The sequence below is a fragment of the Bos mutus genome, chromosome 6, assembly GCF_027580195.1.
Source record: "Bos mutus isolate GX-2022 chromosome 6, NWIPB_WYAK_1.1, whole genome shotgun sequence".
Lineage (NCBI taxonomy): Eukaryota > Metazoa > Chordata > Mammalia > Artiodactyla > Bovidae > Bos > Bos mutus.
The window spans coordinates 20,045,216-20,061,742 of NC_091622.1; the positions used below are offsets into that span (position 1 = coordinate 20,045,216).

At 41.2% G+C, this 16,527-nt stretch overlaps 1 protein-coding gene and 1 long non-coding RNA gene across 5 annotated transcripts in view; one reads left to right on the plus strand and one right to left on the minus strand.

Annotated features, from left to right (window-relative positions):
- TET2 (tet methylcytosine dioxygenase 2) overlaps positions 1-7,897 on the minus strand; it is a 143,419-nt gene extending 135,522 nt beyond the window's left edge. For both annotated transcript variants that reach the window (XM_070372062.1, XM_070372061.1), the window contains exon 1: positions 7,727-7,897. The gene's annotated coding sequence lies outside the window, so the exon portion shown is untranslated. The remainder of the gene's footprint in view (positions 1-7,726) is intronic.
- LOC138988211 (uncharacterized) overlaps positions 7,204-16,527 on the plus strand; it is a 28,207-nt gene continuing 18,883 nt past the window's right edge. For 2 of the 3 annotated variants that reach the window (XR_011464464.1, XR_011464462.1), the window contains exons 1-2: positions 7,204-7,455; positions 13,672-13,906. This is a non-coding gene — a long non-coding RNA (uncharacterized lncRNA). The remainder of the gene's footprint in view (positions 7,456-13,671; positions 13,907-16,527) is intronic. The other variant, XR_011464463.1, reaches the window with a different exon arrangement.

The following is a 16,527-nucleotide window of genomic DNA, read 5'->3' on the forward strand; positions in this document are numbered from 1 at the left end:
AATATCAATAACCTCAGATATGCAGATGACACCACTCTTATGGCAGAAAGTGAAGAAGAACTAGAGTCTCTTGATGAAAGTAAAAGAGGAGAGTGAAAAAGTTGGCTTAAAACTCCACATTCAGAAAACTAAGATCATGGCATCAGGTCCCATCACTTCATGGCAAATAGATGGGGAAACAATGGAAGCAGTGACAGACTTTACTTTCTTGGGCTCCAAAATCATTGTGGATGGTGACTGCAGCCATGAAATTAAAAGATGTTTGGTCCTTGAAAGAAAAGCTATGACCAACCTAGACAGCATATTAAAAAGCAGAGACACTACTTTGCCCACAAAGGTCCATCTAGTCAAAGCTATGGCTTTTCCGGTAGTCATGTATGGATGTGAGAGTTGGACTATAAAGAAAATTGAGCACCAAAGAATTGATGCTTTTGAACTGTGGTGTTGGAGAAGACTCTTGAGAGTCCCTTGGACAGAAAGGAGATCCAACCAGTCCATCCTAAAGGAAATCAGTCATGAATATTCATTGGAAGGACTAAGGCTGAAGTGGAAACTCCAATACATTGGCCACCTGATTCGAAGAACTGACTCATTGGAAAAGACCCTGATGCTGGGAAAGATTGAAGGCAGGAGGAGAAGGGGATGACAGAGGATGAGATGGTTGGATGGCATCACCAACTCACTGGACATGAGTTTGAGCAAGCTCAGGGAGTTGGTGATGGACAGGGAAGCCTGGTGTGCTGTAGTCCATGGGGTTGCAAGAGTCAGACATGACTCAGCGACCTGAACTGAACAATCACTACGTCAACTTCTTGATGGGTTAAAAGGTTCTAACAAGAGTGTCTAACTTGAACCTGGCACAAATATACAACAAACCTACAAGTAAATGCTATAATCATACTCTTAAAAGGTATCTCTGGGTCATTTCTATAGCTATTCCTTGAAAAAGAAATGATTACAGTAATTATATGAAGCCAAGACATGTCCTCATTGAGTATAACAACAGGCACATGTTATTAAAGCTGAATGCTTCAAGATCACTGGCTCTTCCCCCAGAGCTGTTAACAGTCATGGTATCAAGGTAAGGGACCCAACTGGCATCTTTCTCAACAGGATAAAAGAGAAAGAAGTACTGCTTAAGAAGAAGAATGTTTGGTATCTAGAAGTATATAAAGTTAGAAATTAAAATGAAGTCAAAATAATGTGTCAAAAATAATGTCCTAATTTCATAAGGGCTATTCCTAAAAATCTGAACTCATTTTACCATTAACAATCTGTAAAATTTTGTTGGTGTTTCTAAAGACTGGCTATATGTTGCAAAACATGGAGAGCCATCAATGTTCAGATTCTTTTTCCCACTTGTCCTGGCATCACAAAGACTTCTGCCGACCAGTTTCTTTTCTCAAACTGATTTCACATGTATATTGTTAATAATGCTGCTACGAATATTCAGGCACAAGTTTTTGTGTAGATAGTTGCATGCATTTTAAGTCTCCTTTTATGAATTTCCCTACATAGCCTATGTTACCGCTACATGTTTATTATTAGTGGTGATATAGTATAGTGGTTACTCCAGTACTCTTGCCTGGAAAATCCCATGGACAGAGGAGCCTGGTGGGCTGCAATCTATGGGGTCACTAAGAGTCCGACACAACTGAGCCACTTCACTTTCACTTTTCACTTTCCTGCATTGGAGAAGGAAATGGCAACCCACTCCAGTGTTCTTGCCTGGAGAATCCCAGGGACGGGGGAGCCTGGTGGGCTGCCGTCTATGGGGTCACAGAGACTTGGACATGACTGAAGCAACTTAGCAGCCGCAGCAGCAGTATAGTGGTTAAAAGACTGACTCCAGAGACAGACTGCTTAAATTCAAATCCTAACTAAGACATGTACTGGCTGTATGAACTTGGGCAAGTTATTTAATCTCACTGTGCATTAGTTTCCTCTCCAGAGATAGGGATAATACCACCACCACCTATTTCTAGAGTTGTGATAAGAATCAAATGATGTAACCTGAAATGTCATAAAACATTATAACAACTTAAAATATTTGAATAAACAAAAACCTATATTCTGATACACATTTTGATAAGGCATGGTAGCACAATCACATGATTGATGAAGTAAAACTGTGTTAAACTTCTGTTTTCAGGAGGGAAAATGTTTAAAATTATCTGATCAAATGATTACATTATCAATGATTAAATTATCTTTGAAATGGTATATGGAATGAAACATACACCTACACAAACATTCAAGTCAAATCTGAGTAAGGTTGGTAGACTACATCAATGTCAGTCTCCTGACTGGGATATTATACTATGGTTTTGCAAAATGTTACCACTGGGGAATACTGGACAGAACGTCCATGTCCAATTATTAGTTCATACCAATGGCATGTGACTCTACAACTAGCTCAAAACAATTTTAAATTTAAAAATATAAATTTACAAAACATCATTCAACTGTATGCTTATAATGGGTGGCTTTTATGGGACAACTGCCATAACCTGTAGAAGTTACATTAAGGAAAAAGCAGCACCATTGCTTTCATCACTGGTATCACCAAACACCTTTTACTTTGCTTTTCTCTTATGCATTGAGAACAGATTACACATTTTCTAGTTAAATGACATTTTTTAGCTACTTCTACATCATTCATTGTATCTTTTCCCCCTCAGCTTTTATTTCGAGTAACTGACATATAACACTGTATAAATGTAAAATATACAATGTAACAATTTATAATAGGTAAATATTAGGAAATGACTACCACAATAAGGTTAGTTAACACATCCATGACCTCACATAGTTATGAGCAACTTTCAAATATACAATACAGTATTGCTGGCTATAGTCACCATACTATGCTTTCAACCCAGCACTTATTCATTTCATAACTGGAAGTTAGTACCCTCTGAGCACCTTCACCCCATCACCCCTGACCCCCAACAAATTAAACCTGGACCTAGCAGTATACCAATAGATTCTATTAGGGAATAAAAAGACATAGAACATAACTCTTTTTTATTTATTTATTTATTTTAATTGGAGGCTAATTACTTTACAATATTGTAGTGATTTTTGCCATACATGCACATGAATCCGCCACAGGCGCACATGTGTCCCCCATCCTGAACCCCCCTTCCAACTCCTTCCCCATCCCATCCCTCAGGGTCATCCCAGTGCACCAGCCCTGAGCACCCTGTCTCATTCATCGAACCTGGACTTGCGATCTGTTTCACATATGATAATATACATGTTTCAGTGCTATTCTCAGAACATAAATCTTTCAACAGACATAAATCTAACTTGAAAGAAGCATTTATGGTATTTTTAGTGAAGCAATAACTTCATTTTCTGTCCTAAATTGTCCTCCAAAACACTTCATCCCAATTCACTCATCTTTTTACTTAATTCTCAGATTATCCAAAGCTTGAATTCAAGTCACTTTGAGGAACAACCCTTAGTAAGTATAAAATGTTGATTTCCAAATTCTTAATACTGCAGGTAGGTTGACATTATCACTGAATTTATTTTTACACAAAATATTCAAAATCCACCTACCATCTATCTATAGTTCTTGAAACCTGGTGCACTTAACTGCATTTCATGACAAGTGGAAAAGGTATAAATGAAAGCTGATAGAATTTACTATTTTGGAATGGGCAACCAAAATCTATTTTACTGAGAAAGTATTGTATGTCTATCTTAGGATTTTTCTGCAATGCACAATTTAGGATAAGAATAATGCTGGAAATAAGCAAAGACACACAATTCTTTTTTGGCTGCTAGTCACAATGATTCAGGTGTATTGCTTTACCCTCTTCCTTTCTGAAACTCTTCTCTCCTACAACATACCAAAACAACAGATGCACTATGTAACCTTCTTAAATAATGCCACAGTATTCACTGAGTTTTGGCAGTGAATCAAAATAGAAATTGGAGATCTAGACCAAGTAAATACTGTATATTTGGCAAAATCATTTGTGGTTGTGTTCTTCAACACAGTTTCCAAGATAACCACCAGCTCTACTTGGCAACCTTACTCTCCCACAGTTAAGACTCCATTTGTAAAGCTGGCTTAAGAGATATTTTCTTGCTACTGGCTCTGGTGCCATTACTACTCTTAAGAACTACTATGCAGTGATGGCCTAAGAGTTGAGAAAATGTTACTTTCATGAACCAATACTGACAGCTAGCTGATCCAAAGTTTTAACCTGTCTCCATGACTCAGAAAGATTAGAGTGGAACAGTCTACATGGTTGTTTACAAAAGAAGTCTCTTCCTAGTGAAGATGGCTAGGTAAGACTATTAAATTCTTCTAACTAACAACAACATCAACAACAAAGACAACAATTGAACTCTTGTAGTAGAAGGAATTAGGGCAAGGAAAAGCAGATTGAACACTTTCTAAATATTGGACATTCTAAAAACTGTGAAACATCTAAAGCTTTTGAGAACATTTTATGGTAATTTCTTGAGAATTCATAAGAATATACTAACTTGGATTTGGGCCAGGATGAAAAATAAGGTGTTCTGCCAGGTGTTTCTGTGAATCATAAGAACTTCTTAATGAGTCAGCAAATAAGGAAATACATTTCAATAGTGACATCTGGCTTACAGCACTGTGTATGGGTGGAGCACTGGAGAAATTGATAGAGAAATTCTAACTCCAACAAGTGAAACCAAAACATTAACTCCAGTCTTTGTTATCTAAGTGCCCAAACAGAACTCTGGAAGTCTGTCATAGCAACTCCTGGGCAGCCGCATTTCACCTGCTGGGAGTGACGCGGACCTGCTAATGTCTACATCCATGTGCCACTGAATCAAAATCCTATCAATCCTGTTGGCTCCTGGCATGGACCAGCACGAGGCCAGATCTAATCAGAGCCCTAAGAAGTTTGGTAAATGTGTGAATTTAAACAAGACAAGAGACTTCCCTTATTCCAAGTTAATTTCTCATTAAGCATTAGCTCAATTTTTAAACATAAGCAAAACAATATTGTAGTTTAAGAAAAACTATCTATCTTATTATTCTCCACTATGACTCCACTACAATTCAATTACCCAAAACAGGTCAAGCTGTGAAATTTTTGAAGAATCCAGGTAGCACTGACTTTCACAAATATGGTAAACAAAGAGCTGAGGTTATATCTTTCATTGTAAACTATTCCATAGTAATTCAAATAATTTTTCTAATAAAAGAGAACACTTTTATTTGGATTAGTGAATAAAATGTACAAGTCCTTCTTATAATCATTGAAATCCCTTATATAATATTCATTAGTAGCTACTTTCAGAAAAGTCTAAATTGGATGCTGGGAAAGAACAGGCCTTCATGGTCACACTCAAAATGATTAACCAATGTAGATATTCTTATTTATCAATGTGAACAATAAATATTATATCTATTATTAGTTGAATAGCCTGAAGACAGTATATACAACATTGGAAAAGTCCCCCCAAAGTAGTTAGTGACATCTGGCTAACTACTTTGCCAAGAGTAGTTAGATACTACTCTTGGCAAAAGGAATTGTATATTTTAAATTCTCAGTTGCTGGGATAATTAACCACAGTTTTCTCAACAGATAGTAAGCATTTCTGCTAAACTCTTTAAGTGTTTTCTTTATTATCTGAGGACAAATAAGAACAACCAAATGAGCTGTTTCTATTCCACAAAGATGAGTAACATGTCTCCCTTGGAATCATGCATCTACAACGATTAAACTTAACTGCTTTCCAGAGATCAAAATGTAGAGTTACAAAGTCAATTACTAAGGACAAGTAGTTTTGGAGATGGGATTTATGGAACAATGTCCATTATTGCGTTTTTTCCCCATCCATCTTTTAATTGTATACATGACTTCTAAACTTGTTTGACTTTCCAATCCTTCACTAACACTTCTCTGTTTAATAGCATTAAAATATCAGTATTTATTATGTTGAAATGTATATTCTACTTCAAACCTATTATGAAACACAAGCAAACAAGGAAAAGAATATAACTCCCCTCCAGTATTTCGACTTTCCATTAAAATGCAAATATAATGATTTCATTAGCCAAGCAACAATACCCACAGCCTTAAATCAAACCAAACCATAGCCAGTATCTTTCCTATATACATTTCCAACTGTCCCTAAGATAGAATCTTACTTTTATGTTGGATCATTTATTGATGAATATTTTTGGATTTGGATTTGTCATTATCTATCCCTGATTGGAGAAAGAAAAGCATGATGTATGATTTGAGATTTTAAACTGTGGCTCTATTCTACTCCCTAGACAGGCAAATACAAAAATATTTTACTAAATTTTAAACGACTGGAAAATGACCCCTTTTCAATTCCTAAACAGTACAAGGAGGAGGAGAAAAACTCACTCAATACAATTAAAAGTATGTCATGAGGGCACCAGCCTGTACATTTCACTTATATTTCACATTCGACCTTCCCAGCAGTCTATCCAGCCCACACTTTATTTTGCCACAGATAGAAAACTCTCCGTAGAAACTTAGCTTAGTATCACTAGAAAAGCAGCCTCCATGAAAAAGATTCATCAAGAGTCATGTATGAGTAAAGGAAGAAGGAGAAAAAGGAGAAGAACGGGAGGAGAAAAGGGACACACAGAGAAAGGCAGAAAGATAAAAAGACCAGAGAACTGCGAAAAAGAGAAATTTGGATGAGACTGTTAGAAATGTGCTCTCTGCTTCTCCGTTTCTTCACTGGGATTGGGTTTCATTTCTTTCTGCGCCCCTGACCTTGCAGTCTTCCAACTCACCCCTCTCCCCCCGTCCCCGCGCTCGCCCGTCTGCCCCCTCCCCCGGCCTGCGCCTGCCTTTGTGTCTGCCTGTCACTTACCGGTGAACCCGACGAAGCTGATTTGGGAAAAGCACAAAGCCAGGACACAGATTTGCTCACAAATGCTCTCACACACGTTCCCCCACGCTGAAAGGTACAGCCCATGGCAGAGCTGATGTACCTTGAGAAAAGTGGGGTTCGGGTCTTGTCTGGGGAAGCCAAGAAACTATTCTTTCCTCTCTCGGCTCCGCAGCGCTAACAAAACCCGCGGACTTCAGGGGGGAACGAAAAAAAAGAAAAAAAACAACAACCCCCGACCGAGTGGACTCCTGTTCCACTCGCCCTGACACTCGCTGAGCGCGGCCCCCCGAAAAGGGGACACGGGGCAGGCAGAAGGGGGCGGACGCAAACGCACACTCAGATCCAGACCCCCAGCGGAGAAAAGGGTCGAAAACCACACGGTCCGTGTGCTCCCCAGGGGTGGGTGAGGATAAACCCGGGGCTCGTCTGCCTTCCACCGAGGGAGGGGGTGGGGGAAGATTCAAGGAAAAAGTCGTGCCCCCCGACAGCTGAACTAGTTTAGAAAGGAAAGCAGAGAAAAATCACTTTCCGGAGGATAAAAGGCCGGGAAAGCGGCCGGCCGGACTCACAAAGGTAAGTTTTCTGGGTGAGGAGGGCACGAGCATTAATTAACAGGAGAGAGAGGGGAACACACAACTACAGGTTTAAAAGGGGGGTGGGGGGAATTAAAACTATATTTGTCAGCCATGTTGAAGAGGCTCCAGTAATTTGTGAAGCTTCCCTTCTTCCCTCTTGGTATTTGCGGGTGACACTGCAGGCTTTGCTCCCCAGTCCCTGTGAGCCCGAGAGAAAGCGAAGGGGAGAGGAAAGGGAGAGTTTCGCGGCATAAGAGAAGCGCTCTGACCTCGTTCTCGTCCCTCAGCCTTGCAGCAATCCAGCAGTTTGCAGTCGGGTCTCCTTTCTAACAAATCCTAAAGGGCAGCCATCTTGCTTCCTTCTGCTTCTCTACGAAAGCAGCCTAGCCTCCGCATCAATATTCATAAGGCAGTTTGACGTCTGTTCTCATCACTCGGCGGGGCTGGCGTCTCGGGGCGGCCGCGGCAAGGGGGCGGACGTGACTCGCATGCGAGCCGGGCCTGGGCGCGCGGCGCTCGCGAGGAGGAGGCGGCGGGGCCGCCCGAGCACTGGCCGCTGCCGCCGCCGCCGCCGCTCTCCGCCTCCTCCTCCTCCCGCTTCTCCGCCTCCTCCGCCCCGCTTCCTCCTCCTCCTCCTCCTCCTGGCCGCCTCCTCCTTCCCCTCCGCCCGGGCCTCCACCGCTGCCCCGGGGCTCTCGGCCCGGACTCCCCGGGAATTGGCTCCTCGCCCCGGGGCTCCCAGCACAAAAGCCGGAGGCACCTGGGGCCGATCGAAGGGGCGCACTCTCGAGGCTGGGACTGGGGAGCCAGGGAGGGGAGCAGTGCGCCCGGAGGAGCGCGGGGGAAGGTCCAGACCCCGGGACCCTTGGACGGGTCGCCACCCAGGTGGAGGCGTGGGACTGGCGCGACGGGGGAGGTAGTGTGAGTCCCTGGCAGGAGGGTGCGAGACCCCAGCTGAACCTTTTAAACTTTTTTTGGTATCGTACCCACTGAGACCTTAGGGTAGATGCGCACCTCCCTAATCCCCAGTGCCCGCGCACCCGCCCCGACTCCCACCTCCTGGCAGGTATCCTCGCGCACGCCCCGGAGCGCACCCACCTTCGCCCGCGCAGGCCCGCACCCCAACCCCTGGTAGGTCCACTCGCCCCGCCTCGCCCCCACTTTGGCATCCTCTCCCCACAGTCGTGTTAATCTCGCTCTGCAGAAGCACTCCCCAGTTTCTCAGAGGGCATGCCCTTAGTGCTTTAGGGGCCTGTAGTCTCAAAGACTCGACAAATTAGGAAATTGACCGAGGCCCGCTTCTCACAGCCCCAGCCCACCTTCTGTTTACTTTGGCCACGTGGGCTGAGAAGAAGGATTCAAGCAGATCCGAGAGGACTTTCTCAACAGTGACTCCTTACTTCTCCCTAAATTCGGTCGTAAGAAATAAACCTGCAATTTCTCGCGTGAGAGCCTCTATTTTGCAAAAATGCCCAGCCTTATAATTAAGTAATGAAGAAATCGACCCGTAAAGAACTAGACTCCGAATGACGGACTCTCGATTTTCCCTGACGTTCGGGATTCTACAATCACTCGCATCCGTTGACAGTTTTTCTTTTCTATTGCCAAGTAGATTTGCTTCTCTTTTTAATGCTTTGTTAAAAAGAATCATCATTTATGTTGAAGATGAGATAAAGAACAAAGCCCATGTGAATCTTTATATCAGATTGATAGTTTTTGAGATTGGCCCTGTATTAGAAGTTCTCACGTTACTGGCATTCAAATTTTAGATAGATTTTTGGGGGCACATCTGTTTTGGGATCGCTACATTGTGACCAGGCTATTCTTAAGTCAACACAAGTTATTTTGTATAGCTTACATTTTTTGTCCGTAATTTCTTTAAGAAGTGAAGGCTTTACCCAATTTTATGAGATCGGAATATTTCCTCTTTGAAAAGGCTTTAAAAAGGCAACTGTTTGTATGTTACGTTGTAACAAAGAAGAGCGTTTAAAGTGTGTTCCAATGAAACATTGTTTATTCCACTTTGAGACAAAGTTGACTTCGACTTCTGGTTTCGAACTTGTCTAAGCAAGATCATTCGTTTCCCTAAGCATTCATGTAAAATGAATTTCCATCTTTTTTAACTGCACACCAATGTGTCTTTGAAGTCTTGGTAATTGCTAATGAGCTGTAAGCTGTTTAACAGGTGCCTTGTAATTTGTTCTCAAGTCCCAAATGTAAAGTTTCCTGAAGACTGTGACCTACCTTTGTGTCCAGCACAAAACAGCAGAATTGTGGAAAACATGGGCTTTGGAGTCAGACCTAGATGGATCTTGACTCCACCCCTTACTAAATGTGTGACCTTAAGCATGGTACTTAACTCTTTGTGTATCAGTGCCCTTATCTGTCAAGTATGAAGTGCTGGTCTCTCAGTGGTGTGCTACTCTTGGTGATTCCATGGACTACCCTGCCAGGCTCTTCTGTCCATGGAATTCTCCAGGTAAGAATACTGGAGTGGGTTGCCTTTCCCTTCTCCAGGGGATCTTTCCTGGGTCTCCTGCATTGCAGGCAGATTCTTTACTGTCTGAGCCACTATTAAAACAGTGTGTTGTGAGAATTAAATATGACACTAAGTGCCCAGGTAGTTATTATTAATACTATTACCGATCATAAACTTTCTACTTCCAGGAGTTTTTCTTGTTTGACTAGAAGTATATAAGTAAATATATGTCTTCTTACATTGAGTAACATGCGGCAAATATTGTACTGACATGAGTTTGATATGACTACCTGAATGCTCCCTTACTTATGTATATGATAATTGGGGAAATGATCTGTAGGGTCACCTCTTTCTCATTTATCTTTTAAATACCTCCCTCTTTCTGTGTTGTAACAGGTGGTTCTTGTCTGTCTGGAATCACACTTGACTTGCAGTTGGTTTTGCGACAGGCCCTGAACCTTTTCTTGCCAACTTCTCTGCACCCCACCCCACCCTTAACCACCATGACATTTTGTTAATTTGAAAGAAAATTCCTTACTCCTCTTGGCTATTGTGACTTTTCAACAGCAAAAGGAAGTAAAATTCTACGTCTACAGGTATAAAATATTTTAGTAAAATTTTGTATTGTTGATTAAAAAAAAAAAAACACCCTCTTTCTTAACCTCGATTTCTGGGAAAGAAAACCTATAGTGCACATAATCAGCTGTTTACTAAATATTAGTGCACATTTGTACGAGTAATTCAGAGCCAGCTTTTATTAATTGTGTGCATTCTTGAGATTCCTCCTCTTATAGGTGTGGATAATGTGTTTTTAAAAGATAATTTGTTGTTTTAACAACAGTCAATTGTTATCAAACTCCTTACCATTTTACCCCCTCCAACTAGAAAGACCAGCTCTGCTTCCACACAGAAAAATCCTTGCTTCCTTACCAGAGAAAAAAGACTAATAGAACAAGTTCCATGACATGCTATTCTGTGTTAGAAAATTGACTTGATTGGCCTGGGCACCTGCTGTCTAACTCAGTTGCTGGTCTCTAAGCCTCTTAGGGTGGAGGCAGCTTCCTGTCTGCTCTGTCCTTTAAAGAGCTGACAACAGCAGCTTGCTTTACAATGCAAATTTCTTGTACTAACAAAAAATAATAGGTTATTCTTACTTTCCTCCCCTCCTGCAGAATAGGAAATTTTCTTAAGGACTTGACTTTCTCTTTAACAGAGAGAAAAGAGTTGTGGTACATACTCCTTTGAAAGAATTATAGTGGTTTAACAAAAACATTAAATTATGGCCTGTTGTTTCCCATCTCCAAAAACATATTTCTGAAGCATGACATGATAAAGATTCTCTGCATGCTTAAGAGACAGTTGACCTTCAAACAGCACAGCAGTCATTGCTGTGAAGGGACTTTCTTGTTTCTTTTGTCTAGTGACATTACTGCACACCATACAAGGTATCTATTTAACATAAGTCGAATGCCAGTTAAAAAAAAAATCTCCAAGAGATGAACCATTTAGAACACTTTAAATTATTTATATACATTGTTACTAATATAAATAATCATTGTCTAAAGCCAAGGATCATAATATTATGATTCTCTTTTGTTAATGTGATTTTTACTTATTTTTTTTTTTCCTGACCTTGTTTCATATGGTTAATTCCTCTTTCTATAATTTGGAAATTTTTAAAGAAATAGATACAAATGATATAATCCTAGCACTCAAACCAAATGTGTCTACTGACTTAATGGGGGTTAAAACAAGATGTCAGATGAAACTCAGAAATCTAATCTGATTTAAAAACTGCCAAAGGTGTTATAAAAAGAATATTAGGATCACTAGAGATCTCATGGAAATGCCTCTAGAAGTGTTGCCAATGTGTTCCTGACATCCATGAATTTCCTTCTCATGAATTCTGAATCTGCAATCCAGTAACTACTCTTCTTCTCATCCAAATTTGGTAACACATTTAATGTTCCACTTTCTTTGAGAGAATAATTTTTCAGCTTCAGTGATAGGCTCAGACGGTAAAGCGTCTTCCTGCAAAGCAGGAGACCCGGGTTCGATCCCTGGGTCAGAAAGATCCCCTGGAGAAGGAAATGACAACCCACTCCAGTACTCTTGCCTGAAAAATTCCATGAACTGAGGCGCCTGGTAGGCTACAGTCCATGGGGTCGCAAAGAGTCGGACGTGACTGAGCGACTTCACTTCTTCTTTTTCAGTGATAAACTTCAGTAATGAAATTTATTAGTAATTACTTCAGCACCAGTCCACATTGATATAAGATTTTTATAGTTTTAAAAGTGTTTGGGGGGACTTATCTGGTGGTACAGTGGAGGAGAATCCAACCACCAATACAGGAAACAATTCCATCATTGGTACAAGAAGATTCCACATGCCCGTGGAACAACTAAGCCCACTTGCCACAGCTACTGAGCATGCGTGTAACCGCAGGCTCTAGAGTCCGTGCTCCGCAACAAGAGAAGCCCCCGCAATGAGAAGCCCCTGCACCACAACGAAGAGTAGCCTCCTGTTCTCTACAACTAGAAATCTGCCTGCCAACGGTCCAAAGGTTCCGTATGCCACCGGGCAACAGTCCACTTACCAAAATTACGGAGCTGGCGCTCCAGAGCCCGTGAGATGCAACTACTGAAGCCCACGCTGCTAGAGCCTGCGCTTGTACTCTGCAAGAGAAGCCACCGCAAGGAGAAGCCTGCACGCCGCACGAGACAGTAGCGCCCTCTCAGGACTAGAGAAAGCCTACACAGCAACGAAGACCCAGCACAGCCAAAAATAAAATAAATGAATAGTTAATTTAAAAAATGTTTTTCATGTAAATTATCATATGTGAAACGAATCACCGGTCCAGGTTCGATGCATGATACAGTGTGCTCAGTGCTGGTGCACTGGGATGACCCAGAGGGATGGGATGGGGAGGGAGGTGGGATGGGGGGTTCAGGATGGGGAACGCATGTACACCCATGTCTGCTGCTGCTGCTGCTGCGTCGCTTTAGTCGTGTCCGACTCTGTGCGACCCCATAGATGGCAGCCACCAGGCTCCCCCGTCCCTGGGATTCTCCAGGAAAGAACACTGGAGTGGGTTGCCATTTCCTTCTCCAGTGCATGAAAGTGAAAAGTGAAAGGGAAGTCGCTCAGTCGTGTCCGACTCTAGCGACCCCATGGACTGCAGCCTACCAGGCTCCTCCGTCCATGGGATTTTCTAGGCAAAGTACTGGAGTGGGGTGCCATGTCAATGTATGGTAAAACCAATACAATATTGTAAAGTTAAAAAAAAAAGTTTTTGTACACTAGTCTTTTTATGGTTAGGTACACACTAATAAAAGTTTAATATTCAAAATTATATGCCACATTCAAAATGGCCTTTAATTCCCATCTTATAAAAATGAAAAGTGAGGTTGAGTGACCTTGCTTGCAAATAAATGATCACCTCTCAAACCCAAGTTCTGTGAATCCAAGATTTGACCTTTTTCATTATACCCAAACTGTCCTCCTATCTTTTCCTGCTCGCTTTCCTCCAAAATTTTTGTACCATTACTAGTACTAACTAGTATAAAAATCTTCCCTTCAAAACTCACAGTAATTTCCCAATATTCTGTTAAAAAAAAAAAAAAAAAACTCAACATCTGCACTTACATATACCTAGCATTATATTTCTTTGTTAAATACTGGCTATGTACCAAGCATTATGATAATTCTTTCAGATCCCTTATCTTTTCACATCAGGTGGCCAAAGTAGTGGAGCTTGATGCTGGGAAAGATTGAAGGCAGGAGAAGGGGACAACAGAAGATGAGATGGTTGGATGGCATCACTGACTCAGTGGACATGAGTCTGAGCAAGCTCTGGAAGTTGGTGATGGACAGGGAGGCCTGGTGTGCTGCAGTCCATGGGGTCCCAGAGTCAGACAGGACGGAGCGCCTGAACTGATCTTTTAATTTAATGCTTAGAATAACCATTAAGGTAGGTAATAGTTTATTGAGAATTAAAAGTCAAGTAACTTGGTTGGGATTAAAGAGCTTGAACCAAAGTCCAAATCTGAATCTAGATTTATCTGTTTCTAAAGCTCATGTCCTTGCAAGCTACACTGTGCTCTCTCCCCAGCTTACAGATACAGACATCTATGTTTAATGCCATGATAAACTTTTCACACAATTAATGCATGTGGGGGGGAGAGGAGGGTTGTTTTGTTGTTAGGGAGTTTTGGGGTTTTTTTGCAATAACATTAGTGTTCCCCATTCTTCTTATAAAACAAAAACAGAAACAAAAACTCTTGTTAACCTCTACTTGGTTTTGCTTGTTTGTTAGCATCATTTTCTCTCTACCCTGTTCCTTAAGTTTCCCAATTGTATATTAGAAATTGGCATGTTTGAGCTCTTTAGATCAGTGATTATTATCTATGTAATAAATAAATGGAGCTACACGCCCTTGCCTACTCCCTCCACCCCTTTAATGTATGTCTTACTCCAAATTTGCCTTACTAACAAATTGTTTACAAACGTAAGTTCTGCTATCTGTTTTCAATATTGGTGTGGTAAAAGGTAGTTGCACTCTTGATCTGTTCCTGATTGCCAGGGATAACTTAGGGTTCATCCCCACCAAAGAGGAAAGCTGACGGGTGGAAAGAGTGCCACCTACTGAAATTGTCATAGGACATATGGATGTTTGAGGATAAAATACTCAGAATGGGATGTCACCAAATCTTTCCACTGGGGAAATGAATGAGGATCCCCTCTGGAGCATTTGAAAAATACACATAACTAGGTTCCAGTTTTATACTACCCCAGCAGCATCTTGGAAAATTCTGATTAACATCTGGGATGGGGCTGGAGTAACAATATTTTTCAAAAGATTCACAGAAATCAGATGTACAGCTTTGCTTAAAAAATCAATGGTATAGCCTAGTGTGTAAAAATATGATAAAAATAATTAATGCTTACACACAATATTAATAGTTAATAGGCGCACACTGTTTTTATTCATAGAGCATCCATGACAAATAGCAAACAGTGTGTATCTTTCTGCATTCTGGTGAAGCCCTCATACCTTTGCAAAAATCCAGCAAATCTGCCTGTGACTCCCTTTCTGTATTTCAGGTTAGTTAAATCCTTCTAAGAGGGAAATGGCAACCCACTCCAGTATTCTTGCCTAGAGAATCCCATGGATGGAGGAGCCTGGTGGGCTGCTGTCCATGGGGTAGCACAGAGTCAGACACGACTGAAGCCCCTTAGCATGCATGCATGCATTGGAGAAGGAAATGGCAACCCACTCCAGTCTTCTTGCCTGGAGAATCCCAGGGACAGAGGAGCCTGGTGGGCTGCCGTCTATGAGGTCGCACAGAGTCGGACACAACTGAAGTGACTTAGCAGCAGCAGCAGCAAATCCTTCTAAGTTGTCTTATAACAGGTTAAAAATACAGACTCTCCTTCGAGAAAAAGGTAAGTAATTAGCTGCCAAAGAATGATCCCAACTATCAGTCATGAAAAGGAAGAAGCAGGGGAAAATGCAAACGACAGGACTGGTAGCTTGGTGCAGAGGAGAGGAAGTGGTGAAGGTTGCCTGAGTTCAACTGGTGAAGACTATTTGGGATTTTTGTTCTAATAAGAAAAATCTATTGGTTTAGTTTATTACAGTTTTCTTTAAAAATGTAAACAAATCTTTAATACAGGCAATTAGACAGGTTGATTCTGATTTCTTTTTTTTTCCCCCAAAATAATAGTCAGGCAGTAGTTCATGAATATATTACAAAGAACCATGCTAACTATTAGTGCAGCTCTTCCTGAAAGGAAGAGCTTTACAGATTAAACTAATTTTAGGCCCCATGAGTTAGATTCTTTCCTTTCTTACGATACTCTGTATGGAAAAGAAAGAAAAATTAAGAGTATCACTACTTGACATCCAGTTTTCTTCAAATATTTTAAGTGTGTTTTCATACTTTCAAGAGATGTGTGAGAAAGTGTAATGAGATCTATCTCATGCCAACTCAGAGCCTGTGGGAAGGTGAAGTAGTTTCCTGCAAAGATCTAAACCACCAACCTCTGTTTAACTTGTTTTCTTATTTTATATCTTAGAATAGAATACTATTACTATTTGGCAGAAAATCTCCTTCATCTGTCAGTAATTAGGCATGCCTCTAAGTTGAACGTGGGTTGATTGCCAAGCAATTGTTCTGCATTTCACAATGACTTTAATCCCCAAGAGAATAAATTATATTTAAGCACTGACCACAAAATAGGTGTTCTTGAAAGAGCAGTTAGAGTAGAAGGTGAAAAGAAATACACACACACATTAAATCAGAACATCAAAAACAGATGCTATTTTGGACTCAGTGGGAGAAGGAGAGGGTTGGATGACTTGGGAGAATAGCATTGAAACATAAACATTACCATATGTAAAATAGATAACCAGTTCAGGTTCAATGCGTGAGGCAGGGCACCCAAAGCTAGTGCTCTGTGACAACCTAGAGGGCTTGGTGGGGAGGAGGTGGGAGGGGAATTCAGAATGGAGGGGACACACGTATACCTATGGCCAATTCAAATTGATGTATGGCAAAAACCATCCCAATGTTGTAATTATCCTTCAAT